The 26186-nt window shown below is 43.3% G+C and overlaps 1 long non-coding RNA gene across 2 annotated transcripts; it reads right to left on the bottom strand.

Annotated features, from left to right (window-relative positions):
* Positions 1-12565: 12565 nt before the first annotated feature.
* Positions 12566-25326, bottom strand: LOC136048765 (uncharacterized). Of its 2 annotated transcripts, none has more exons than XR_010622217.1 (5): positions 25032-25326; positions 21906-22183; positions 18688-18833; positions 16213-16415; positions 12566-12764 (listed from the first exon to the last, which is right to left on the bottom strand). It is a non-coding gene; the product is annotated as an uncharacterized LOC136048765 (long non-coding RNA). The 2 variants fall into 2 exon arrangements; XR_010622218.1 differs by lacking the exon at positions 12566-12764 and adding an exon at positions 13570-13647.
* Between the last annotated feature and the right edge of the window lie 860 nt (positions 25327-26186).

Genomic DNA, 26186 nt, shown 5'->3' with positions numbered 1-26186 from the left:
TGTTTGTGCAGAGTATGAGTAAGAAGAGGAAGTTGTGAAGTAGGACAAGAGCACTATAAAGACCAGAATACAGTGGTAGTTGGGCTGTTTAGACAGTGAAAAGAGTGATTAATTGAATATATTGTTTCATTAACTGTGGAATTTTTTTCCTAATTCCTGAATACTTATCAATATTTTTTAGAAGAATGCGGCAATGTGCTGAATAAGAAAACTTTGCATCAGCTGAATGTCTCAGCAAGCTACAGGCATTTGTAAATCTGGCCCTTCTTCAGGGAAGGGAAGGAACAGTGCCCTAAGAATGGGGATTAACACTAAAATTTAAATGCATTAACAGATGTTATGAACAAAACTACAAAGAAAAACAAAACAAACAAATAAACAAAAAAAAGCACATAGAAATATTCTGAGATAATTAAAGCAGACAGAGGGGGAAGCTGAGAATTAAAGAGGGGGAAATAAATTGCCTAATTAAGGCAAGTGCATGACTCCTAAGCTGATGCCTCTCCCCTACACTACGCCATTACTTCCATGAGATTACTTTGCAGCAGTACACTGAATCCTAACAACCCAAAATATAAAAGCCCTTCTTACTAAAGACTCCTCCACTCAAAACAAGACGCATACGCTCCTACACAGGCACTAAGTATCACCTCTATGAAACAGTGTTCTCACCAGAACGCAACAGTATTTCTAGTTTCTGTGTGCCACACAGTAAGATCCTGCTACTGTATCTTCTAGCAATTTTTTAACTTGCATATGGTGTATATCAATAAATAAAGTATAACTTGTTCCAGTATTGTGCACTCCAATCCCCTGACCATAACAACACTATGAGCTTTTATTCTCTGACAGTGTGAGGCAGCTTATGTTCAGATTCTGCAGAGTAGTAGTAATTATAAAAATCACCATTTTATTTGGATGTGCAGGAACAGAATGAAATACCAGGCTGCAGTTGTGCTGGAGTAAAGGATAACAAATCAGCCCTGCTTCAGCCCCAATACAGTCTGTATGTGAGAGGCAGCTGTTCCTTCTTAGTGTCTATGAATTTAAGCATAAATTATGATGCAGGGAGTATATTCACAAAGAAATTGCACTCGCCTGCACTGTGGACTAATGACTTTCAGAAGTCTAAACTGAAATCAGCTTCAAATGCAAAAGTTGATATGGCTTGGAGGATCTCTTGTTTATGTTGTTGTGGCTTAGAGGATCCCTTGTTCAAGTTCACATGGCTTGGAGAATCTCTTGCTCTTTTCAGAGCTCTACATGAAATGATTGGAAATCAAACAATAAATCGTGATTAGGAACAACAGGAAAATAAAGAGATCTGCAGCACTGCGCTGTGCAATATGTAGGCCAGGACATTACATCACAGCTGTCAAACTGCCAGGCTGCAAGTAAAAATGGGAGGAATAAACTCCATAAACCATACAAAGTCAGGCTTCCTTCTGTCTTGGGTTTGTTCCTTTCTTAACAACAACAACAAAATGGTTTGCATGTTTGACAATGGAATTACATAAAGGCCATCCACCATACAGAATGCACTGGGGGTCTCTGCCTGCAGCGTGTGGGATTGAGCCCTAATACAGCACATTGGCTTTCACACACACGTGTCACATGTGAAAGTTAATAAATGAGAAGCACAGGGAAACATACAGATGCTACTCAGAAGAACATCTTTTAAGATTAGGTACTGTTTCCTTATCTCCCAGATGCACACAGGCAGAGAAAGGGCTGATCCAATCCAAGACTCCTCCTGTTCCAGAATGAAGGCGATGCCCTTCATCAATGACGGGAAATGCAGTGAGGAGAAGGGAAAACTTTTAGAGAGGATTTATCCCAATGAGGCTTTCCTAAAATGGTAATTATGAAAATAAGAACATATTGTAATCTAACCAGCCACGTGACAGAGATTTTTTTTCAGAATTATATGTATTAATTTAAGTATTGGGTAAGAAATCTCCAACTTTATTTCTCAAATCAAAAAACAAATTATGTGCACAAAGACAAAGCAGAATCAGAGTTTAGTAATTAAGGATCAGCTGACACACTGAGCAAAGTGACAGTAGCTTACATAGGTTAAGATCTCTTTGCCCCAAATTCTTAAGAACTCCTAGGCTTGTAAGTGCAGACCAGATGCTTTTCTAGGTGGAATAGCCTGGACTTTCATGGAAGTGCAGCAGAGAGGGGCAGTTACAGATCCATTAACACTGGCAAGGTCTGGTGCAGTTACAGATCCATTAGTACAGCAGATTGTGGTTTACACGTCAGAAGCTCCTCTCAAACATTCTGACTTTCCTGTCAAATACACTGACGTTTCACTTCAAACTCTACTTTCTTGTCCAAGGCTCTCCCAGCCAGTATGTTTATCTTCAGCCTAATAATACATTTTCATTCCACTATTTGCTATCTTTTCTCATCATAACAGCTGTGGGTCTGCACTCTTTTTTCTCTCTCTGGGTGAATTTAATTCAGCTACTGTAGCAGACCAAATGCTGGATTTAGGTAAAGTAACAGAGTTCAAATTCATTTATGTTGATATTTTTTAGATTTCAGTTTAGATTTAGTTTAGATTCAAGTGGGGACAACTAAAGACAGCAGTTAACCTACAAAACTCAGATTTTCCTTTTTAATATTAATCATTTATCATAATGATGCCTAAAAATTAACCAAAAATGAGGTTCCATTTGCCAGACACTGTACAGAATTAACCTTTGTTTCAAACTTCTGGTCATCTGAATAAACTTTGGCACTTTTATTCCTATATCTTCTGTTCCCAATGATCTGTAAAACACATGGATAATTGTCAGTTGTTTCTTCTTATTCTGTGAATTTGATGCTAGTCTCACCCACAGTCATTATGCCTCCTTTCTCTCTTTCAGTCATTCATAACCCGTAAAATTTCACAATCAAATGTTCTTGCAGGATTACCCACACAAAACCACACCAGGAACGCAGGCTTCTCCTCCTGCTTATCATGATGACCCAGAATTAATCTGTGCAAGTTCACATCTGGGGATTTGAATTCAAACTCCTGCCATGGAAATTCAAAGAGGTCTGAAGCTCTGGTTTTGCACAACTTTTAATCCTAACAATTTTGACCAAATCCAAGGCTCTGCTACAGAACTGTACAATTTTAATCAGGACACTACCAACACATTCTAAGGTGAAAATAGGAAGCTGAGGGTGACATGTGCAGCTACTGCTTTTTTTAGTAAAACGTATTTTACTACGTGAGCATTGGAAGAACATTTTTTCTCTTGGTCTGCTTCTGCACTGTAACATGTTCTTATACGGAGAGCAGAGTTCTACAGCTGAGAAGGAATAACTGCATGTGTCAGTGCAGGTTCAGGGGCTGACTTGCTCGAAAGAAGCTCCGTGGAGAAGGACCTGGTGGAGGTCCTGGTGGACATCCGGTTGGCCACGAGCAAGCAGTGTGTCCTGGTGGCCCAGAAGGCCGGCGGTGTCCTGTGGTGCATTGAAAAGAGTGTGGCCAGCAGGTCGAGGGAGATGATCCTCCCCCTCTGCTGTGCCCTGGCGATGCTGCACCTGGAGTACACTGTCCAGCACTCCCCCGGCCAGCTCCCCCAAGCGCCGCGGGCCCCGCCTCCAGCACAGGGCGCGCTACTGCCGGCGGCCACCAGAGGGCGCTGCCGCCGTCCCCAAGGGGCTGTGCCGCGGGGCCGGGGGGAGGCGTTCCGCGGGCACCCCCCCGCCGGGAGCCGTGCCACGCTCGCCCCTGCCGCAGTGCCCCGCAGCCCCGCCCCGCGGGGTTACAGCCTGCCACAGCGGGTATTCTGCCGCTGCCCCCAGCTGCCGTGAAGAAACGTGCAAATCTAATTGCGCCGAACGGAAACGTACATCTTCATCGCTGATTATGATGCGGAAGAAAATTACAGTAGGATTGGCACCGTAATGGCCGACGTTGAAATGTGATGACACGCCAGTATGATGTACATCTCCATTAGGAACGATAAATCAAAGGTTATTCATTTGTGCTTGATTTATGCCTGGGAAATGCTACCCAGGGAAATCTCGACTTCCATCTCCTGAGTCTAAACGAGCGCCGTTAGCGCCCTCTGCTGGCAGCACTCGGGAACTGCCGCCGCGCAGCGCCGTCCCCTGCTGTTACTTCTGTGCATAACGGAAAGCATTCGTTTTTTTCATTATCCCGTCCACCAGCGTCTCAGTCTGTGATATTTTAAGTAATATAATTCGTTGTCTTTCCTTGCATTTTATCCTCGGTTTCAGAAGTAGACTGGATAATACTTAATCCTGTGAAATCTCCCTTCAAAACCAGAGGCCTTAATCTTGCTGGTAATCTTATTCCGGGAATACAGCAGAAAACTGTGCAATGTCTGCACAGTTTATTACTGAACACGGAGAAAAGGCTCTGTATTTTCTGCATTAGATGAGAGACGCAACCTCGTGGGTATATGTGAGCAGAATCTAGACCACATGAGAAAAGAAATATCACCAGGACTGCCTTTAAATTCTTGGCTCAGTTGATGGCTTATCCTAAGCAGCTCCCCTGTAGTTGTCTGCATTAATAGCTGCAGAGAGAAGAGCTGAACAGGAGATGAGGGGGAGACAGTGCCTGGATTTTTGCTAGCTATCATTCTCTGTGCCCCCAGCCCTGTGCCCACCTTGCTTTCTGACGCTGGAGACAGCATACTGTCTATCCGTCACACATGACTGTGTGACAGCATCGACTCTGACCTCTGTTACATACAGGTAAAGCCTCAATCTTTCAGCTGCTCATACCACTCCACATCCAGCTCCTAGATCATCCAGCTCTTAAGGTACATCTTCTTTCACTCTTCCTTGCACCTAAAATCCTTTCCTAAGTTCTCATTATTTAACAGCTCAGTTGCTGCAACATCCTTTTCTCTGGCCCTGACACAAGCAGGCTTGCCTTTGCCCTAATCATACTGAATGCTGCTGCTGTTGCTTCAAAAGATCATTTTCGCAGCCTGTCACTTTGAACGTGTCACTCCTCTCCTCGCATCCCTGTGCCGCCTCCCCCTCCCCTATCTTGCATCAGCATAAGCTGCCTATCTTCATTCTCAAGGTCCCCTGGGACCCCCACCTATCATCTCTCATTGTCAGGAGGCACAAACAGGGGAACAGAGCAGCTCCAGTGACTGCCCTGCCTGCTGAGCAGGCTTCCAGCTCTGCTTTGCTCTGTCCTTATGTACCTTTTTAGAGTGGGATATGGGTCAGCAGGACTGGTCAGGAGCAAACTAAGGGGTCAGAGTTAAACACAGCCAGGAATGCAGGCAGCTGTAACGTTTAAACACTGCTAGGACCCTGAAACGTACCTTCTCCTTTTGTTTGGTGTTAGCATCCTCCTACATTCTCATCCTCATTTTCTCCTCTGTGGCCTCTCTTACACTTGGAGGCTCTGCTGCACAAACACTCCCAGATTTATTTTGGTGGCTCTCCAGAGTCTCCTTAAAGCCCTCCTTTGCCGTGACGTCTGCAGAAGCTTTGACAACCTTTATGCTGCTGGTGAGGTACTGCTGCTGTCAGCCGCACTGAGCGTTCTCATTTCCTTTATTCTCCATCTGTCTTTTTGTATTCGTCTGTGGTCTTTCGTCCTCTGTTTAGTTTGTAATCACTTTGGGACAGGGCCATCATTCTGTTCAGTGTTTACACAGTGCTTCAGACAATATTTGTGGTTAGGGTTCCTGCGTGGTCTAATAACACCGACAATAAATAAAAACAGTAACAGGCTGTGGCAGGTGCTCTCTTTTTGCATAGATCTCATTGATTTCAGGCTGCGGGCAGAGCACACCGCATGGATGCGGACTGAGTCTTGTGGGTACTTGAGCAAAGGGCAGAAACAGAAGTGCAGCACCGTGTGTTCCATTCTAAACGCAGGCCGAAATGCCATTAATCAAAATCCCATTCTGTGCTTTGGATTCTTGTTTTGTCAAGCAGCGTGTAGCAGATCCAAGGGCAACCTTTTAGCTTCACATCATTTTCTTGGAGAACAGGGCAGGGGGAAGAAGGCTAAAGTTTGTGGGCTTTTGTTTCTTCAAGAAAAATACAACAGAAGAGCTATAAGCAACAGGAGGAATTTAAAGAAGCACAGACATTTGAAGATCTTTAGACCTCTCCTTTTGCTCTTTGTACTCAGTAGAAAACTACTTTAAAAACCTAATCTTCCACTATGTTGGTAGCCAGTAGTAAACTGAGTAGTCATCTTAGTTTCCTAACCTGTAAGTGGAGCATCTCTTGTTTGAACTGACACAGGTGCTGTAGCCCTTTTCTTTCTCTTTCTTCCTTCCTTCCTTTCTTTCTTTCTTTCTTTCTTTCTTTCTTTCTTTCTTCCTTCTTCTTTCTTTCTTTCTTTCTTTCTTCTTCTTCTTTCTTTCTTTCTTTCTTTCTTTTCTTCTTTCTTCTTTCTTTCTTTCCTTCTTTCCTTCTTTTCCTTCTTTCCTTCTTTCCTTCTTTCCTTCTTTCCTTCTTTCCTTCTTTCCTTCTTTCCTTCTTTCCTTCTTTCCTTCTTTCCTTCTTTCCTTCTTTCCTTCTTTCCTTCTTTCCTTCTTTCCTTCTTTCCTTCTTTCCTTCTTTCTTCTTTCCTTCTTTCCTTCTTTCTTCTTTCTTTTCTCTTTCTTTCTTCTTTCTTTCTTTCTTTCTTTCTTCTTTCCTTCTTTCCTTCTTTCCTTCTTTCCTTCTTTCCTTCTTTCTTTCTTTCTTTCTTTCTTTCTTTCTTTCTTTCTTTCTTTCTTTCTTTCTTTCTTTCTTTCTTTCTTTCTTTCTTTCTTTCTTTTCTTTCTTTCTTTCTTTCTTTCTTTCTTTCTTTCTTTCTTTCTTTCTTTTCTTTCTTTTTCTTTCTTTCAAGACAGAAATGTGTCATGAATTGTTTTTGTTATGACTTGAATTCAGTTTTGTTAGCAAAACGGGTTTAAAGCTTCTTCCATTCTGCAACCTGGTCTGACCAACCTCAAGCCATGCACAGTGCCTGCTGGAGAGAGGACAGGGTGCGACATGGCTGCGTCACAGAACACTCAGAAAGGACTCTCTGTGGCTCTGAATCCAAGGTTGAATCTGAATCCAGGGTTGTCCACAGAGAGCTCTCTTTAGATTGATATAGGTCATAAAGTGAGCAATCTTTGGGATCCGCTCTGAATCCAAATTACACGGAAGTGACTTAAAGTGCCTTAGCAATACCAATGCAACACAGCACCTGTGTGGTTCAGAGTACCAGCCAAGAGCAGACAGGAAAGGATCACTGGGAGTGACAAAGCAGAATGCAGAGTTACGCATTCTGAAAGTACTGGATGAATAAGACAAGTATCAAATGGGATATGTTCCAAAATTAATGCATCCTATTTATTTCCATGTAAACTAGAACAGATATAAATCACAGAACTGTAGGGGTTGGAAGGGACCTGTGGAGATAATCGAGTCCAAACTTCCTGCCAAAGCAGCTCCCTAGCCCAGGTTGCACAGGTAGGCATCCAGGTGGGTCTTGAACGTCTCCAGAGAAGGAAAATCCACAGCCTCTCTGGGCAGCCTGTGCCAGTGCTCCACCAGTTTGATAGAGCAAATTCTCAGCTACAAAACACTAGTTTTCAATACAGTCACCGTGATTAGCTATGCATTTATTTTGCCAGTGATAAGCCTGCATACTATGCTTGTACAAATCTGAACCAGCAGAGGGGACCCACTGTTGCTGTCACCACTGCTGAAACGCACCACCCACCACCTCACAGTGCTCACATCCACTGTTCACTCTCTAGAAACATTCAGCAAACATTAATGAATGTCAATAGGTTCCATTTTTTCCTACGTGGGAGAATTCAATTACACTTTATATGCACTCCCTATCAGATGCTATTTTGTCAGTCTGCCCCTTTGCTGCCATCTGTCACACAGCAGCACAATATAACAGAATATCAGTGGGAAGGTTCAACATCAACTTTGTGGGTCAATGTCAAAAAATAGGAGGCATTACTTTCAGAGCAGCCCTCATAGGTGGAAAAATCACAGAAAGTTTTAGTCTGAGCCATACTTAGTGGCAATAACACCCTGCATTTTATTTAGTGCCTTGTAATCGGAGAGCTCCTGAAATACTTCCACAGAAGTGATTAAGAGAATGAAGCCATTCCACTGCGTCACAGAGAATAGTCCCTGATAATATTAAAAAATAAACATACGGTTATCAACTCATAAAAAACAAGATGTAGTGCTACTTGTTGAATTTAATTTCCCAGAGAGATTATTAATTAAAGATGAGAAGAGCCCCAAAGGAAGACCACATCAATGAGCATAAGGGAAACCAGGATGAGTAATGGAATGGACAGGATGATGTAGTAGACATCTGTTAACACAATACAGGAATGCAGGCAGAACATTTAGCCCCAATTCTGTATGTGAGAAACACTCAGCTTCCCCAAACTCACTGATTTAAATACTTTATCCTATCTAATGTCAGCCTTTCCTCAGCTTTAAGCTAACCCTGTGACAGTAGCTTGGCTTCTTTTCTATCCTGTCACTAATGGCCAGTCTTGGGCAGGACCTGACAACTAAATAGCAAGTTGGCATTCCTGTAGATGTCAGGACAGGACAGATGTGGGACAGGAACTGTCCCACAGTAACATTCGATATGGAACGATATTTGTTATGCATTTTGGAGGGTTGGTTGGTTGTCTTTTTTGGCAACATTTAGTCTATCAGTTCTAGAGGTAGAAGAAAACACAAAAAGTGACACGGTTAAGAATGAGACTGAACAAGTGTAAGATCCTTCTATTTAGATGGCAGGCCATGAGCCAAAGTGATGGCATTTATTTACTGCCTCAGTCAAATGGCAGCCTTAGCTTTTTCTTTTTCTTGTTATTAGACTTACGACATAGAAAACATTTATATTCCCTGTGGAACTCCTCCTAGTCAGTCCTCCCTTGGAAGGAAACCCAACCTTTAGTACTCTGTAATAAATAAAACATTGGGAATAAAGATATACAACAACACATCGTAATGAACATTACCAAAGAGAACACACAGATCTGTTCAATAATGTCTCTTTGGAAAATTCCTCTACTGATGTATGTAAGCACTTAAGAATTAGTATCTGAGCATCTCACAATCACTAATGGATTTTAGGCTCCCATCACTCAAAAGGCAGAAAAGTATATTGTTGTTTTACAGATTTGGAACTGAGCGGTCAGCGACTTGCCCAGGGCCATACATACATCAGGGTGTGCATCATGTTCCAGTACCTGAAGCCACCTTTTTACTCATTAAGAGATGTGTATGACATCATTTAGGAAAGGATGGCGCATTCCACGATGTTCTGTGGTATCTTTAATATCCCCACTTTAGGCTTGACTAGGAAATCAGGAAGAGCTTGCTATTAGTTTAGCCTTTAACAGGAGCTACTCTCCAGTCTGCTACATGTTTGCCATAACCGTAGGAGCTGTACCCAGCCCTGTAACAACCTGTGTATCTGCAGCCTGTCCCCCAACTCGAAGGTTCAGGAAAGGTTCAGAAGTAGGCATTGCAGTGCATCTAAAGGCAGCTTGCTGCATTCAGCTTGGTTGGGAACATCCTCACCAAGCAAAGTGATAAAAAAACAAACAAACAAACAAAAAAAACCAATCAAATGCAGGAAACCTCCCTCCAGCCAAGATCTACAATAGTGGATGGCTCACAGTGGGGTCCGCACCCATCTCTAACCTATACCTAAGGGAGCACTTAAGCACTCTAGCCTTAAATGCAAAAGCAATCCCACTGCCCGGGGGCAGGGGGCTGGGTGGAATATTCAAGTGCTTTGCTGGGTGTCTAACTTTAGGCAGCTGTATTTCCGAGATTCCGGCCTACCTGCATTTCTCACAGCATCCTGATATTTGGGTCAGAACGCTCCCACGAGGGATGCTTTCTCTAAACTACCGGGAAACCAAGCGAAACAAACCAAACAGAACGGCCGCACGGGTGCCCTCCCCCCACCAGCCTTTCTTACCCCCAAGGTTAGTTCGGGACCCAGTCCGTTCTGAATGGCTGTTGATACAAAGTCACGCTCTTTTCCTTTTCATGTCACTTTCTTAAAGAGGAATTTCGAAGCGGTTGCTTACCGCAGCAGTGCTTGGGAAGAAAAAGAATAGCGAGTGTATTTTCAGAATGCCCTTAGCAGCTTTCTTTTTGTTTTGCTCTCCAAGCCCCTGCTATTCAAGTTATCCTCAGAGCACTAACAGCTAAATTGTTCCACACACACAGCTCCCATTAGCAAGAGGAGTCATGCACATCATTCCCATGAACCACTTTAACAGCATAGCTCTATATGACAAGATGTGCCTCAACCAGAGAGGATGCTAGATGATTAATATTAACCACACAATATTCTCATTTTAGCCTATGTTTAAAATAGCACTGGGATTTTTAAAATGTACACACCCATTATTTGGCACCCGTCATCTTTGTCTTACCGTTTTAAGAAATTAGATATGCCAGAGCATAACAAATCTGCATTAGAAGCACGGGCTTTGCTGCTTTATGCTGGAGAAAAACGGAGGGGGGGGTGGGGGTGTGATGTTTGGATTTACCATACCACAATAATCCACAAACCCTGATTTATCAGCAATGAGTTCATGTCCTTTATATTAATTGCACTGAAATTTACGCCAATTATTCAAACTCTCAGTACTTATTACTCATTTCATATCTCTTGCTCCATACAATCTGAGGTCTGACTGTGCTTAGATTCATATATGGAAAGACAGCAAGATTTCTTTACTGTGGCAGAGATTCCCTTGAAATCTCCCTGCCCCCTGGTAAAGGTTTAGTTTAGTATGAATTAAAGTTTGTCTCTGACAAACGCTCATATCAATTTCATGGGTTGCATGAAGACCGATCCAAGTATGGTAATAAATATATCTGCTCTCATCACAGACATTCACACATACTACACAGAATACTGGAAACAGAAATACCTACGTTGGGTAGCGTAGGAGGAGGTAAAAACAAGTTCTTCCCTAATGTCAGACAATTAGTTTCTGATTTATTTCTCAAAGCACATCAGTTGGTAAACCTTGCGATTTCATCTTAGCCGGAGTTGCTGCAGATGGCATTACAGAGAGCTCATAAAAATTTAAAACCATTTTCTAAGTCTAGTAGACTTTTTTCTTCTCTGTTATCAATGACAATGAATTCCGGTGTCTGGATGTGGATGCTGTAGTAAAAATAGACCCTCTTTTGGATGAGTTTTTGTTGGTTGGTGTTTTTTAATTATTAAATTAGTGAACTGCTTGCTCTTAATACTAGAAACAGTGATTGGCAATCACATGGGTGTTCTTCTGTAACCATCAATACCAGTCACTAAAAAAACAAGCAAACGAGCCCAATTTCAGAGTAAGAAGGTAGAAACTACGTATCTTAAATAATTCAGTCCACACTCAAAATGGCCACGCAGCCGTGCTCCAGTGCAGGGATATACCTTCAGAGCACAGCAGCCTTCAAGGTGGAGTGCCCCTGAAATTCTCCTGGCAGTCCTTACCAAATACTCAGAATTTTGGGCCAGGCAAAAACACAAAAGCACCCTGAATTGTTACATATTACCACCATTCATCATAACGGAGTCTTTGGGGTCAATGTCTTTTCTTCCCCACTTGATGTTATTTTCATATCCTTTTATCACCACCTGGGAGCCCGTGAGAATCTGCACAGCAATAAACAGGAGAGTTTATGCATCAAAGGGCTGCAGTATGGTCAGAAGAGAGATTTCAAGTGCAGTGCTTCCAGGAGGCTTATTTAAACCATCACAAAATAATTAAAAATTGCTTGACCATCCTTTTTTAATTGGCTCCCCGATAGAAGGGTTAATAGGAATTCTAATACCTGTGTAAAAAAAGAAAAGAGAGAGAGAGACAGATAAAGAAAACAGCGTAACATGAAATAATTCAGATTGTCTCTGTGTAAATGAGGCAATAAATGCCTGAAACACGAAGCTCAGTCTGACTTCACAGCAGGGCCCAGTGCTTAATTGAAAGTCCTAACTAGACCCATTTATCAAAGAAATCACTCAGAGGGAAATTTAATTATCACAATTAATCTATATTTTTTAGAAAGCCCAGCAAAGCACATTGAAAATTTTCTTTGGGAAGAACTCTGTCTCTTTTTCCATGCCTCCAGCGTGAGCCTGGAGTGCTGCAGAAGAGTGCTGCCATCTCACTTGAAGGAGCAGACAGCAAAAAAAGCAAGTCTGTATGGGTAGCATGGCACTGGCCCTGCCTGTGTGAGGGTGAAAAACCTGAAAAAGCACACAGGACTGTGCCATGATAAAAACCCCTTCGAGTTTTTAGGACTCCTGGACATCTAGCATGCAGCTACTGAGCTCAGGACCTTGTTCCTCATCTTACAGAGCATGTACCTCCAGCACTTACCTTGGATGCAAGGTGCAAGGAACAGGCATTCCTGCAGTAGCTACAGTGAAGAGCAAAAGTGGGACAGGGAAAGTGGGGCCATGGATTTTCTTTCACCCAGTGTGAACTGCACGGCCCCACTCCTGCTCCTGTTCCCCAGGCTAAAAGGGAGTCTGTAAGACGTGCCAAGGTAGCACCTTCTTAGAACCACAGAATCACCAAGGTTGGAAAAGTGCTCCAAGATCATCACTTGAGGGAACCAGGCAGGGACAGCAAGGACACAGCAGCCAGATTAGATTTTGGCACTTACAAGTGCTCTGAAGGATCCCACAGATAGGGCCAACATCTCCTCTGCACTCCGCATTTACATGTGACACTCTGTGGTACTTCTGGGCAGCAGTTTTACTGGAAGAAACAAGTGGCAGACATAGAAGTGAAAACTACATTGTAGAATGTTTGTTGAAAAAAGAATCCTAAAAGCATAACTCTGACCATTCCCACCAACCTCACTTGATTCATCTGCATAAACCTAGTGCTGTGTTTAGGGACAGAGGCCCTCATTTAGCCACTCAAGCCCCCCCCTTCACAAGCTCACCTAGGTTCAGAGGTCCCTAGTTGCTTTCTCCTTCGCCTCCCTCCCTGGCGCAGCAGGAGCTGGCTGGGGTGGAAGGCTGTGGTGGAGTGAGGGCCCCCCTGCTCCTGCTCTGCCCTGAACTGGGCTGGGGGAGGTCACGGCTGGCGGCCATCTCCCAGCGGTGGCTGCTCACCAGCCTATGACCATTCCCTGTGCTCTCTGCTCCTCAGGATATTTACTGTGCCTCAGAAATTGCAGAGGTTGTTGGCTTGCCGTTTACCACCAGGTGGCCTAACTATTCCACCGTTCATGAGGAACCAAGCCTCCATTAGACAACAGCAGCTGGAACTTTTTAAGCTTTGCATATTTTTCTTACCAGCCCTCCACCTTGTCTCCTTCCTCGTCATTCAGATGATTAACAGCGAGCAGGGCTGCTCTTGTTTCTCAACCCAAACCTTTTCTCAACAGAACTGAGAAGAATGGTGCTTCCAGCAGTCCAGCCTAGCCTTAGAGCCCAAGCTCAACCACCTCTACTTACTGCTCAGTCTGAAAGCACTCTTGCCATAACAACACTGATAACTGGCCCTCTTCCTTCTGCCTCAGTAGCTGGACATGGATTCATTTCTTTGTTGTTGCCTCAGATATGTCTCTGGTAGCTGGTTTTGTGACTTCCCAGTTCTGCACCGGCCACGTATGCAGGGTTCAGAGCTGTCCCTGAAACAGCACAGAATGGATTTGGTGGGCCAGAGCATTAAGCTTGGTAAGAGGGAATTGATTTTCGAAACTACAGACAGCATGGAATGTGAGCAATGCCCCCACTCCATAGACTGGGGGCAGCCATTTGGGACCTGGCTGAGTTAACAGCTCCTCAGGTGTAAAGAGGAGCTAGCATTACAGCTCTCCCCATACAGTCATGGGCTGACCTCCCATCTTTGACTGACAGGAGCTAAATTTAATGATCTAAAAAGGATAAGGAAGATACTCTCAGATGTCTGTCTCAGATTTCTTGGTGAGAAGGGTGGGGAAAGCTCTAGCTAGTGTCTCACCATTGTGAAGTGGGAGTAACTACACTGACACCAATGGCATTACATCCAAATGCTGGCACTCGGAGGTCATCAGATGCATTCTTAGGAAAAGCATGGTTTCAGGAGGGGATAAGTCATTTCAAGTTCGGTAACACTAATGGCTTAGTTTTGTATTTTCTACCATCTCTGTGATGTCTGAGAGGTTTGCAAGATACCTTCCGAACAAATCTCAGCAATTAAAATGATGAACTAAGCTGGTTTACATGGATAAAACATCCATGAGTCATTTGCTTACTCGTTATCGTAATGATGTATTTCTGCTTTGATGCGAGTGGGGACAGTGTACAATGACAGCAGGCACCAACACCACGTCACAGCCCAGCGGTAGGAGCAACTTTCCCAAACGAGTTCAGATGAGCTCTTCAACTGGTGCCTGACAGTCCCAAATCAATGGCTGTAGTTTCTGAATGTATCATAATACAATTGCAGCACAAGTGATAACTCCATCGGGCAGATTTTCCTAAAGGATGTGGTGATTGAACTTTGAAAAATACCAGTCATTTGGAGAAAATTTCGAGAGTCTTTAAATTGCTTTGGTAAATGGCTTTGTTATAAATAACCGATACGTGGAAATTGGTAGAGGCTTCCAGTTGCATCACAAAAATGTTGTGAAGCAACACTGGCTATTTCAGCTGCTTTAACCTAGCCTTAGGCACAGAAGAGCCCAATTCTGATCATTTGTAGGATAAGCAATCAAATTCAGGGTAACGAGACCTCAGCCAAGGCGTTGCTCTGGATTTACACCTCTGCAGATAGAATCAGATGCTATCTGCTAGTCTATGCATCCTCTGAGAATAAAATTAATTTTGAATTCTCGTATCATCTGCTTGCTTGTGCACTTATTTGCTAACTGTCTGACAGAGTGAGCTATTCTGGGTCAGTATGATTTAGGCATCCTTTATTACACAGTTTCCAATTCAGTACATTTTTTAATCAAGTCTAAATTGAAGTCAGGTTCCAGGTACATATAAATATAATATATATTTAGCGCATACATTGAAAATCCCCAAGTCTAATTTTGAATGTAACTATAATAGCACAAAAAAAAAAAAAAAAAAGAAGGTTCTTTATTTTACAGAGAAGTGTTAAAATATTGCCACTTCTTAAAGGCAAGTTAAGACCTATTTTCATATTTTCAAAATCACATTAGCTAAAAGCTTGTTAAGGAATAAATAGTCCAGAGGATAATTGAGACTTAGCTGGCTTAAGCATTAATGAATCAAAATCAGATGCCAGATCATTAATTAATTCTACAAATTATAATGTTGCCGTTACTGGCAAATACTGTAAGAACTAATACCAAGGAGCAAATTAAACTGCATAGTTTTCCTTCCCGCTGCGTATCTTTTGCCAAAAGAAAAACTTTGTGGTTATTTTTGGTCGATTACATGTACTATCTTTATTTTTAAAACTTGTGGAGGATTCTTAATTTTTAAAAACATTTCCATTTTTTAACATGCTATTTCTGGAATGTGCCTATCACAGACTATAAGGACATTTCCGTCAGTGCTGTAACCCACGGAAAGGGAAATGTAGCAAAAGTGACAGAAAAGTCAATTCAACACTTCCTAAGCTTCACAAAAATTCACACCCCTTCAAATCAGTCTCTTTGGCAAAAGGCAGAATAATAGATGGGTCTTGCAATGTGGCCTGAAGAGCAACCATCTCAGACTCTGTCAGACCAATGTGGAAAATGGATTAAAGGGGAAGGAGGAGAGGCAAAAGGAAAGGTCTGTTGAGCATTTCTAGCTACCTCTTCTAATCCTACAACATGGAGACTTTAACACAGTTAGAAAGTGACAAACTTTAAAAACTCTTTTACAGAGTGTGGGATCCAGGTGGGCAGCTGGCTCTAATGGGTTACCACTGAGGCCAGAGCCTTATGAGAAGGAAAAGGCTCAACAATTACAAAAGGCTACACCTTGAGATGAAATAATGAGGTGATCTAACAGTATTCTAGCCAGAATAAATCCATAGGGGTAAAATGACAGGTTTGGGACCTTTCCCTGAAAGCAAACAGTATGGGAACTCTGTCTCATGTGCTGGAACTTTTCTTGTTTTCCCATCCCAGACTCAAAAGCTTTCAGATCTAGAACAAGTAAGTTCTTCTCAAGCTCTTCTCAAATGATTTAACCACACCTGAACACCAATCATCAGCCAGTGCGTTGGAACATTAATATAACAGTTTACTCACCTAAGCATCACCAAGTAAGTTGCTCGGTGCAATCTCCTCTAGCCGAGACTGAGTTGTCCTGAAGGATCCAACGAGTTCTGCCTCATCTGGCATCCACGAGAGCCTTGTGCCTGGAGGAGGAGCTATGGAAGCACAGCCCTTCATCCTTATGCCATGCATTCCATTTTTTGCCATATCGATTTTACGTTAATTCCATTTTCTTCCTGGTTTTAATTGGGAAAAAAAAATTCCAAGTGGACCTGCTTTTTGTAGGAATGACAGTAAGACATTCTGAAATAAAAATATTCTTGCAATTTCCCAAAACCAAACGCAGCTCAGTTTCCAGTAGGAATCAGAGACTTGTGAATCTTGTTAACGTGAGCTACATTTCAGCAGAAGAACAAGTGCCACCGTACTTTCATTTTGTCTGTATTAAATTTCATCCCTCGCTATCTGCCCACCATCAATGGCAGACAAATCTTCGTTGCCAAAAGAAGCATATAATGTAGATCAGAGTCTGCTAGCACCATGCTGATATTCTTTTATGATGGCTTCATATATATGCTGAATAGAGGAATTCTTGGTAATTTGTCATCCTTTGGGATCTCTGAGCTACCGAAAGGTGCTGACCTTTGCCATGCAATAAAAATGAAACTGGCAATAGGCAACCCTGTAGATAATAATGCATTCTAATATATCTACATTATCTACCCCCATGCTGAATTCGTGGCTCTTTTCCATGTCTGGAGATGACAGATAATACCAAAGCTGTTTTATTACAACTTTTGGCTTCCTGCCAAATTTGAAGAATCTAAAAATAGTCCTGTAATTATGATCTGCCTCTGAAGTCGCTGTCTGGAACATGAGTCCAGAAGCCGCTGACAGTGGGTACCCAGACAGAGCGACAGAACAAGCGTGTAAGGATGCTCCCCCCAAGGATTTTCCCAACCTGCAGCAATTTGCAGCTCACCAACTTCTTGAGAGATAAAACAGCCCTTGAAGAAACTTACTTTTAGGAATTTGTCCATTCTTTTTGTTAAGTCTATATCAAGACGAACATATCATGAATGTGGGTCACTTCTATTTCTCATCTCTGATTGAGCTCTCTCCCACTGGATTGGTGGGAAGACGACATATTTATTTTTTATGACTCAGAGGTGCAAAGGACTTTCTTTACAGGGCTGGATGGCCAAGTTTGTGGTGAAATAGCTGCTGCAAATTCTGCTTGGGGTTTCCTATTATCACTAATGACTTGCTAGGGCACTTGAAGCCTGAAATGCAATCCCTTAATAAGATTTTAAATCTAAACACATTCAAAAAACTGTACTTACTCAGCATGGCTTACATTCCTACTTTCTGACACTATAGCCTTAATTCTTTTGGCACTGTGAAGACTGTCACTGTGGGCAGTTAGCAATGCCACCATCATCAAGAACTACAGGCCCCAAAAGGGAACCTGCACAGCAGTGCTGTGAAAGTGGGGAGTGTTCAGCTGCTGTAGAAACCTCATCTGCATGAGACTGTCTTGCTCTTTTGCTTACATTTCCATCTCTTGCCATCCATGGAATTTATTTAATTACATTAATAATCAGAAAATTTGTGCCAAATGAACTCTGTTGGGTAAGGACAGACAGCTGAAAGAAACTTTGGGTGGAAAGGAGGCAAAACAGTCTTTCCATCTTGCAAGTCAGATTTCTGTTGGCAAATAATTCACACTGACTGGTAAATGGTACCGAAATGGATGCATATTTTTGTCTATTTGTTGCTGTCTTGCAAGCTTTCAGACGCTTTATTGAAATCATGTGTATTGAGGTCATTTTTTACTATGATTTTACAGAATATGTAAAACCCACATTGATGCTTATCCATGGCGGCCTTATCACACAGTGCTGCATAATCAAAAGACACTTAAAAATCGGATGCTTTGGAAAAAACACAATAGATGAGGCGTGATTTTAAACAAGAATAATTACACCAATATAATGCCTCATAGAGACTCACTTATTTCCATGTAAATGTGTGTTTTTTGTATGAGTTTTGTAACCTTGGATGGTATTATCCTGGAATGAAAGCAACTGTATGTCAATTAAATTAAGTTCCCGTAACAGAGTTATCTGTAGCAGTGCGAAAGGCAAAACTTTCTCAGTAGCCAAGTTGGCACTTGGCTCTGAGGCTGTATCTCCCATCTTTCATGGAGAGGCTGCAGTCTGCCATGCTAATGAATTTGCCACAGCCCTGACACTTCAGATGCTCCTGGTTTTATACCTAAATGTCTAGGTATAATCTGTTCCCACCAGATCATGTTTAAATTACAAGTTCACTAGCACACACCTTCAGTGAGCTAGGGAGCACTCCTCGTGTTCTACTGTCATTTACACTGAGGGATGACAAAGAAGAAAGAAAGCAGAAGGTAGTGCAGTGTACTCAGAGAGCTTTTTTAGGTGAACAATTTGTGGAATATTATAAATCACAGCAGAAGCACAGTGTTTTGCTCACCTGTTTTTATGAAGCCTTCCTAGAAAGCGTGACACGATGGGGAGATCACACCCTTTGGAAGTTAATGGGAAGCATCTCAGCGTTGCAGCAAGGGCAGGATTTTTGTCTGTTGGTCATCCTGTTCCCATCCTTCCTCCTCTCCTGCACTCAAACAGGAGACAAGGAACTGTACCACTGTTACTTCAGCTGTCATTTCAAAGGAAGAAGACTGACTTAATTCACTATCACCAGCTCATTTCATTGGTTGGTGGTCAAAAAGGACAACATTTTTTATTGTTCAATTTAGTTAGACATAGGCTAGAATAAAATGCTTTGAATTTTCTCAGAAGGCAAAGCAGTACTGTAGCACCAATACGCTGGTCACCTGACTGCAGAGGTATGCATGTGCTGACTAATGGACCCAAAAGAGGCAAAGAGGTGGAACAGAAATCCGTGGAAGGGAATGCTTTTTTTGCTTTCAGAAGTTTTCAGAAACTGTAATTACTGGCAGAGGCTCAGAAAATGCATGACCAGCCAAGAGATGCAAGGATTCTGCAGATTCTGCACTTTTACAAAGTTTCTTTTTGTCAAAAGTTTTTTCTGCAGCAACTTCGATTCATTTTGTTTTACAGTTGGTGGAGCTGATTGGATGAAGCCTATCCAGTACTTCCTCCGCTGAGGACCAGCATTTTGCACAGTGAAGACATTACAGAGGTATCAGCATAATGACATTACAGAGGTATCAGCATAATGTGTTCTTTTGATTGGTTGGTTGGTTTTTATAACCTATCCAACCTGAAAAGGTTGGATATTAGGAAAAATTTCTTCTCCAGAAGAGTGGTCAGGTGCTGGAACAGACTGCCCAGGGAGGTGGGGAAGTCACAGCCCCTGGAGTTGTTCAAGAAACATTGAGATGTGGTATTCAGGGCCATGGTTTAGTGGGGAAATATTGGTGGTAGGTGAACGGTTGGACTGCGTGATCGTGGAGGTCTCTTCAAGCGTTAAATGATTCTATGATTCTATTGAATCAACACAACTAACCTCATCCAGCTCCGGTATAAGACACGCTTATTCTGGTGTAAGATGTCTTCTGAGGGTTAATGTATGTTGTCTGGAAATTGGTTTAATTTTATGGATAAGAGCCATTGGAAATGAGGCATGAACTTCTTACCAGGTGCTTTGTCTGTGTTAGATACTGCAGTGATCTACAGACCAGTGTCTGGCACGGACTAGATTCTAGACGGGAGAATCATGACTCCATCTCTGTCCCTTCCCATCTGAACTGTTACCATGCAAGCAGCAGCATGGGCTTGTCCATCATGTTACCTGCTGAAGCTCTTGGGAAAATGCTGCATTAGAACATGCTCTGTTAGACCTGGCTTACTCAGCTCCCTCTGTAAGTTGCTGGTTTGTGTCTGTACCTTCTGAGAGTCAAAGCAACTCAAATAGAGCTGCTCCTGTTCAGCCCAGCTGAACTGACCCACCTTTTCTCATCCTATCTTTTAACCAGCCCCTCTTTCTTCTTCCAACTTCTTTTCTCATCCACATTTACCAGTCTAGTATTTTGAATTTTTATGCGGTCTGCTTTCATTTACTGTTAAAAATGCATCTCTGGTATCAGGCACATCATTTTTAAGCCTCCATCGTGCCAAGAGAGTTAGCAAAACATCAGTTTTTCACTTCAGTTCCCAACCCATATGTTTTCAAGTAGCACCAGGGAAACATTTTTTAAAGGACAGACTCCAGAGATGTCTTCTAATATCATCAGCAATGATAATCAAAAGCTGCTTCTGTAGAAGCCTGCGGGATTATCAGTCTCTCAAAAGGAAATTCAGCAGCTTTTCTTGCAGTAACATTTATTCTCCACTCTTCCACCTCTAGCTATCATTCACCTCGAGGTGGTGACACCCGGGACATCTCCATTTCCATATGCGCTACCTATTTACATGTCAGGAGAGACCCCTAATCTGGGGCCACAGCCCCTTCTGACTTTTCAAGTGAAATGTAACTCAAATGCTAATAGCAGCTCATCATAGTTGATAGATTATTCAAGTTATGCCTCATTTGCAGTTTCAAGACACACCTCAGAGGAAGGTGGTTTTTTTCTTACCAAATTTAGACATAATTTCAGCTATTCAAGACATCAGTGCTAGGTCTGAGACTCCTCCACAAAGAAACACATTCCATTTTTCAAGCTATTTTGACTAACTCTGCTCAGGCCCAGAGCTAATGCAGCATATTCCTGCCCTGTGCCTGGATGTTTAGGAATATTCACCTAGCACTCCTCCCCACACATCTTCCTGCTGGTGACCTCTATGTGATGGAGGGTAACATCAGCAGAGCACAGCGGGGCAGGAGTGACAGGGAAGTGGACCTTCTGCAAAAAATCCATCCAAACCTTTTCCAGGATTGCTTTATCACCAGCAATCTCACTGTTTGCCATTCTTCCATTCCTCAGACATCTTTCAGGCTTTCCAGCCCTGCTGGGAAAAGCTAAGCATCACCTTTGCTGGGGGCAAATGGAGTTGCAGAGCCCAGCAGCGCCCCATTGGTGTCTGCCACAGGATGCTGGGTCCTTGCCTTGTGCCTGCCTCTTCTGGGGTGAGCTCCTGAGCAAAACATACTGGCCATGGGAAACCCTGTGAGGATGAGAATATGACAAAAAGAGCAATAGACAACCTCTGTAAGGCCTGCTGGCTGCCCTTCCTTTCCTTAAGTCTCTGGAAAGACCAGCCTGCGGTTGCCTTTAGCACCCTAAAGAGAGCATGGCCAATGCCTGGGGCTGATGCTGGTTCAGGCAGGAGGGCAGGATCTGATCACAGCCTCAGACTGGGCACACGCATGGAACTGGAACAGGAGGAATTGAAATGGAAATGTGGTGCGCTGGCAATAAATTTCCCAGCAGCCTAATTTTCCCAGCGGTGACACCCTGGGCAGAGCCTGTGTGGCACAGAAAGGAGCAGGTTTTAAATTTTCTAAAATTCCCTAATCCGCTTTATCAGCCGCCTCTCCCAAAACTGCTGCTGCTCCCTGAGAGATTTAAAGCCACTGTGGCTCCTCCAAGGCCTTTTCCTGATTATGATGTTTATTCTCATCCAGTCAAGACAGAGCAACATTAGCATGTGATTTACCGTGCACGGCCAATCGCAGATACCAGCACTCAACATCTGAAATTCAAGCAGCAGCTTCTCGCAGTAAACTGGTCAAGATCAATCCAGAGATAAGAAGGACGGCCCTACCTCTTTAGAAGGCAGTAGGGGTTCATATTCAAGGTCTGTCAGTCTTATCCTGCTGAGCACAATGCTCTGCATCGCTCCTAGGAATCAGCGCGCAATGACAGCCATGCAGTGTTAGTACGTGCCCCGGTGCTGGCTTTAATTCCTTTCTTTTGTTTAGATTTTTTCCTTTTTTTTGCTTGCAACCATCCGCTTCTCCTCTCAGGTTTCAAGTCTTTGTATATATCTGTCAAGCAGGCGGTGCATTCAGGACAGGTTTTCATGCCAAGGCATTCTTTTACCTAATGAAAACAAGTGAATAAAACATAAGAGAAGTTCCTTTAAATTAAAAATAGAGAAACAAAACTGGAGAAAGCCAATACCTGAAGGAGAACATCTATTTTCCCAGAAAAAGACCTGCTGAATGGATGACTCTTTTATATATTTCCTCTAATTTAGGAATATGCTTATAATTATACCCTAATTAAATAAGGAGAAGGGACCGTGAGTGGCAGCGGAGAAATACATGCATGCATGAAGAGTCAAGAAAATCCAGGTAAACTTCTGAAAACAACACACATCCATGCAGAGTAGCGCAATGAAAACTGAAATTTTCTCCCAGGGGCCCCCAGTTTGTATTATTAATGCCATTTTTCTTAGCCTGCATTTTCACTTCCATCTGAGTGGAGGAGGAAACAAAGGCAAAAACTCCAGGAACTTGGAAAGGACCGAGCCATTTCAAAGCCATGAGCATCAGGTGCTTTCAAGCAGCCTCCAAAGGTCAGCACAAGCAGTGCTCCTGGTGCAGCCCCATGCCCCGGGGCTCACAGCTGACATGCAGCCAAGCTGGGGCCTCCACTCCCATTTTGCAGCGGCTGGGGAAATATAAGCCCTGGTGAGGGGAGCTCACCTGCCAGGAGCTGATATAGGCCTGTGCTGAAGACTTGTGGGGAGTAAGCCCATGAGGTCACTCAGTCATTCCTTCTGCAGGCTGTGCAGATCCTCTGATGCCTTATGCTACGTCTGTTGCTGGCTGGCTGTCCCTCTTCTCTGTTTAACATAATATGTTAAAACTCCAATGTAATTGGAGTGTCGAGATGCTCGCTGTCATCCCCAAGGAGGAGGATACGAAGGAGGATCCAGAAGAAATCCATCTTTGCCACAATGAATGTGCGCAGTTCAGGCCAGATTGGGCTGTTCAGATGTTTTATTCCTCCTTTTCATCTCCTTCGTGGAGGCACAAGTGATACCAGCACACAGAGACCCCCTTTTAGGGCTTCAGACCCATCAAAGTTGAGCCACATGCACTATGCAGGCAGACTTTTTGATGCCTCCAAGATTTCTTGCATATGGTGTTGTATGGGAGCCTGGGGGCTGCTTTGGATGGCTCTGAGAGGGACACAAAGAACCCTTAAGCAGGTGTTTGCTGTGATGCTGCTAACTCCTTTTTCAAGCTTTTTTTAGGGTGCTGGGCAGTAATTGCCACTAAGTGTACTCCATACGTCCTCTGGCATTTCCCTTCTGTTCAAAGATCTATAGATGGGATCTGTGGTACCCGAAGGCCCTGGGCTTTTTTGACCCCCAAGCTGCTGCTAGTGATGGTCAGGATCCCTAAAAGGTGCAGTAGAAAACAGAACTATTTATCTGCACTAACTGCCAGAAAAGAGAGGGCCAGGTCTGCCCAGCAGAGCACACCCATCCCACTTCATCACCTCAGGTATCATCATGATGTTGATGCCCCCCCAGCACTCCTCAGTTTCCAGGTGCATGACCACCTGCCCTGTTTATTCACCTTGTTAGTTGTCCTATAGATGGAAATCAGAGCTTTGTCACCTTCCTGCCTTCCCCTTAATCTAAAAAGGTACCTGTAGGTACGGCTGTCCACAAAGTAGGCTTCCCACGTTTCCTGTGGAGAATGCCATCTACTCACTGATAAGCAACGGGAGATTTTAATGTTGTTTTGTTCCCTTCCCTAGAAAGATCTGAAAGTGAATGCATCACACGTCTGTCCCACTGCTAAAGCTATCGATCAAATGCGTAAAGATTGGACGCTCGCAGAGATCTGGAGAGCTCTGCATCTGTTTTCTAGGATCACACTTCCTTTCTTCTCAAATGTGAGATTTGCAATTCTTATCTGGGAACCCATTTTGGTATCTAATATTACCAGAGTCAAGATTAACACTTGGAATAACAGTTAGTATTGACCTCTTCTCTGTAGTAGTTCTGATCAGGCCCTTAAAAATTGGTTAACATCCTCTCATCGCTGGCTATATGGGATTTCCTGCATCTATTTAAATAAATCTGACTTTATGTACAAAGAGAAAGCCCCAAAATAGATTGTGGGAGTGATATTCTGGACCTACCCGAAAAAATACAGGATTCATTTGTAGTCTGAAATGCAAGTTAAGATCAGAATGTATATGTTTTTAATACGTAGCTAAATAAGATTTCCTGCAGACTGTATCAAACCATTCCTAAATGTGCATTTCAGCAGAGAACAGGCAGACTGGATGGCCTAGCTCTTAGGCAGTCTGGAGTATTTCACATCTTCTATTCATCTACTCAATTTTTCACAATGTTGCTCAGAAAGTCTTAGAATTCATGCACTGGGACCCAAGAATAGCTTAGGAAGGAGTACTAGATAAAACAATACTTCTCTGGAAAGCAGGATTTGAAAAGTATATCCCATAAAAGTGATTCTCTGTAGATGTTCCAGAACATATTAAGCTAGTGGTGTCTAGGTTAAAAATACACCGTTAATAGAGACCTTTCTTTGCAACTTGGACCAGAACTAGTTGTTTTTATGCATTTAACTGATGCTGGTAGCCAGCGTGAAGCATGACCCCAGCCTGCCTGAAATTCTAATAACAGCCTGGAAGATCAGCTGACCAAATAACAAAGGACTGGGGAGCAGCGTGAGGCCTTCTCACATTTCCCTTGCGCCTTGCTACGCGTCCCCACTCTTCCTGCTTCGCATCCGAGCTGCCTGCAGGAGTGGGTCATACATAAGCAGTGCTGGGTCAGACCATTTTACGTGTCATTAGGACCTGCTGGGTGCATGGTGAGCCTCCAGCAAACACACTGCTTTTCCCTAAGTATTTCAGTCGATTTTGGGGAGCCAAGAGAACACCGATTTCTGATTGTGCTTACCTCTTAGAGAGGATCATGCAGTTCTCGGTGGCAGCTTTCCATTTCAATGGCCACTGAAAGAAATCTGTTTGGGGAATTGCCTTCCCTTATTTGCGCAGAAATCCTTTTATGCCATTAAGACACTTTGCAAAAGGAAACAGGATCCAAGGGCTTGTCGAGGCACGGTCTGCACTACCCAGTAGAGTTAGCCTCATTAAAATGGACCTCGTCTCTTTGCTGCTCTTGCACATCCTGTCACTTTATCACAGATGATCTGACATCTCTAAAATGGAAAGCATGACGTAAACCAGGAAAAGGAGCTGGAGATTAAAGAAAAAATTACAAAGACTTTAGAGAAATGGCTTTCAGGGAAATATGCCCGTATACAAACTTGTCAAGCCTCTGCCATGCCTCTGTCCACACAGTGGGGAGCAAGGGGCACTTAGGGCCACATGCAGCTTTCTGCCCTCACTCAGGCTTTTCTGAGCACCAGGAACAGCTTGAGCAGTGCCTGCATGTGTAGTCCCTATAGGAAAGCTCTTCCTGTAAAACCCTGCAAGGACCCATTCCTTCTCCCGTGCAACCCAAAAAGTGCCAGAACAGCCCACAGAGGTTCACAGAATCATAAGATCAAATAATATCCTGGATTGGAAGTTACCCAAAAGGACTGAGACCAGCCCCCAGCCTAACAGAGGACCACACAAAAATTCAATCCCTGAGTCTGCTCCCTGAACTCCAGCAGCTCAGGGCCATTCCCATCACTCTCTGGTGAAGAACCTTATCCTAATATTTCAGCTTTCCCTGCTGACACACATGGATGGACATCCTCTTGGCATCCACCCGCCCAAGGAGTATTCCACACAGGGACATCTGAGGCTGTTACAACAGCAGCAGGCCTAACTGTTAGCTTGCCTTCGAATTTAGTGCAAGAGACATAAATGTCTGGATGAAATAAGACCAGAAGTCGCCGAGACTTCAGTGAATGCGCACCAGCACGGAGGCAGCTTGCGCACAACAGGTTTTGGGGTGGCAACCCCAGAGCTGGGTGCCCTAGGAAGTCAGCGGGATCCTTACAGGATCCTTACAGGATATGTCCTTTTGGGTAACTTCCAATCCAGGATATTATTTGATTACAGGATCCCGCTGACTTCCTAGGGCACCCAGCTCTGGGGTTGC

The sequence above is a fragment of the Cyrtonyx montezumae genome, unplaced genomic scaffold (assembly GCF_038088225.1).
Source record: "Cyrtonyx montezumae isolate F1298 unplaced genomic scaffold, pur_monq_1.0 scaffold_2, whole genome shotgun sequence".
Lineage (NCBI taxonomy): Eukaryota > Metazoa > Chordata > Aves > Galliformes > Odontophoridae > Cyrtonyx > Cyrtonyx montezumae.
The sequence above is the reverse complement of the archived record's forward strand: the minus strand, read 5'-3'. Positions and strand labels throughout refer to the sequence as shown.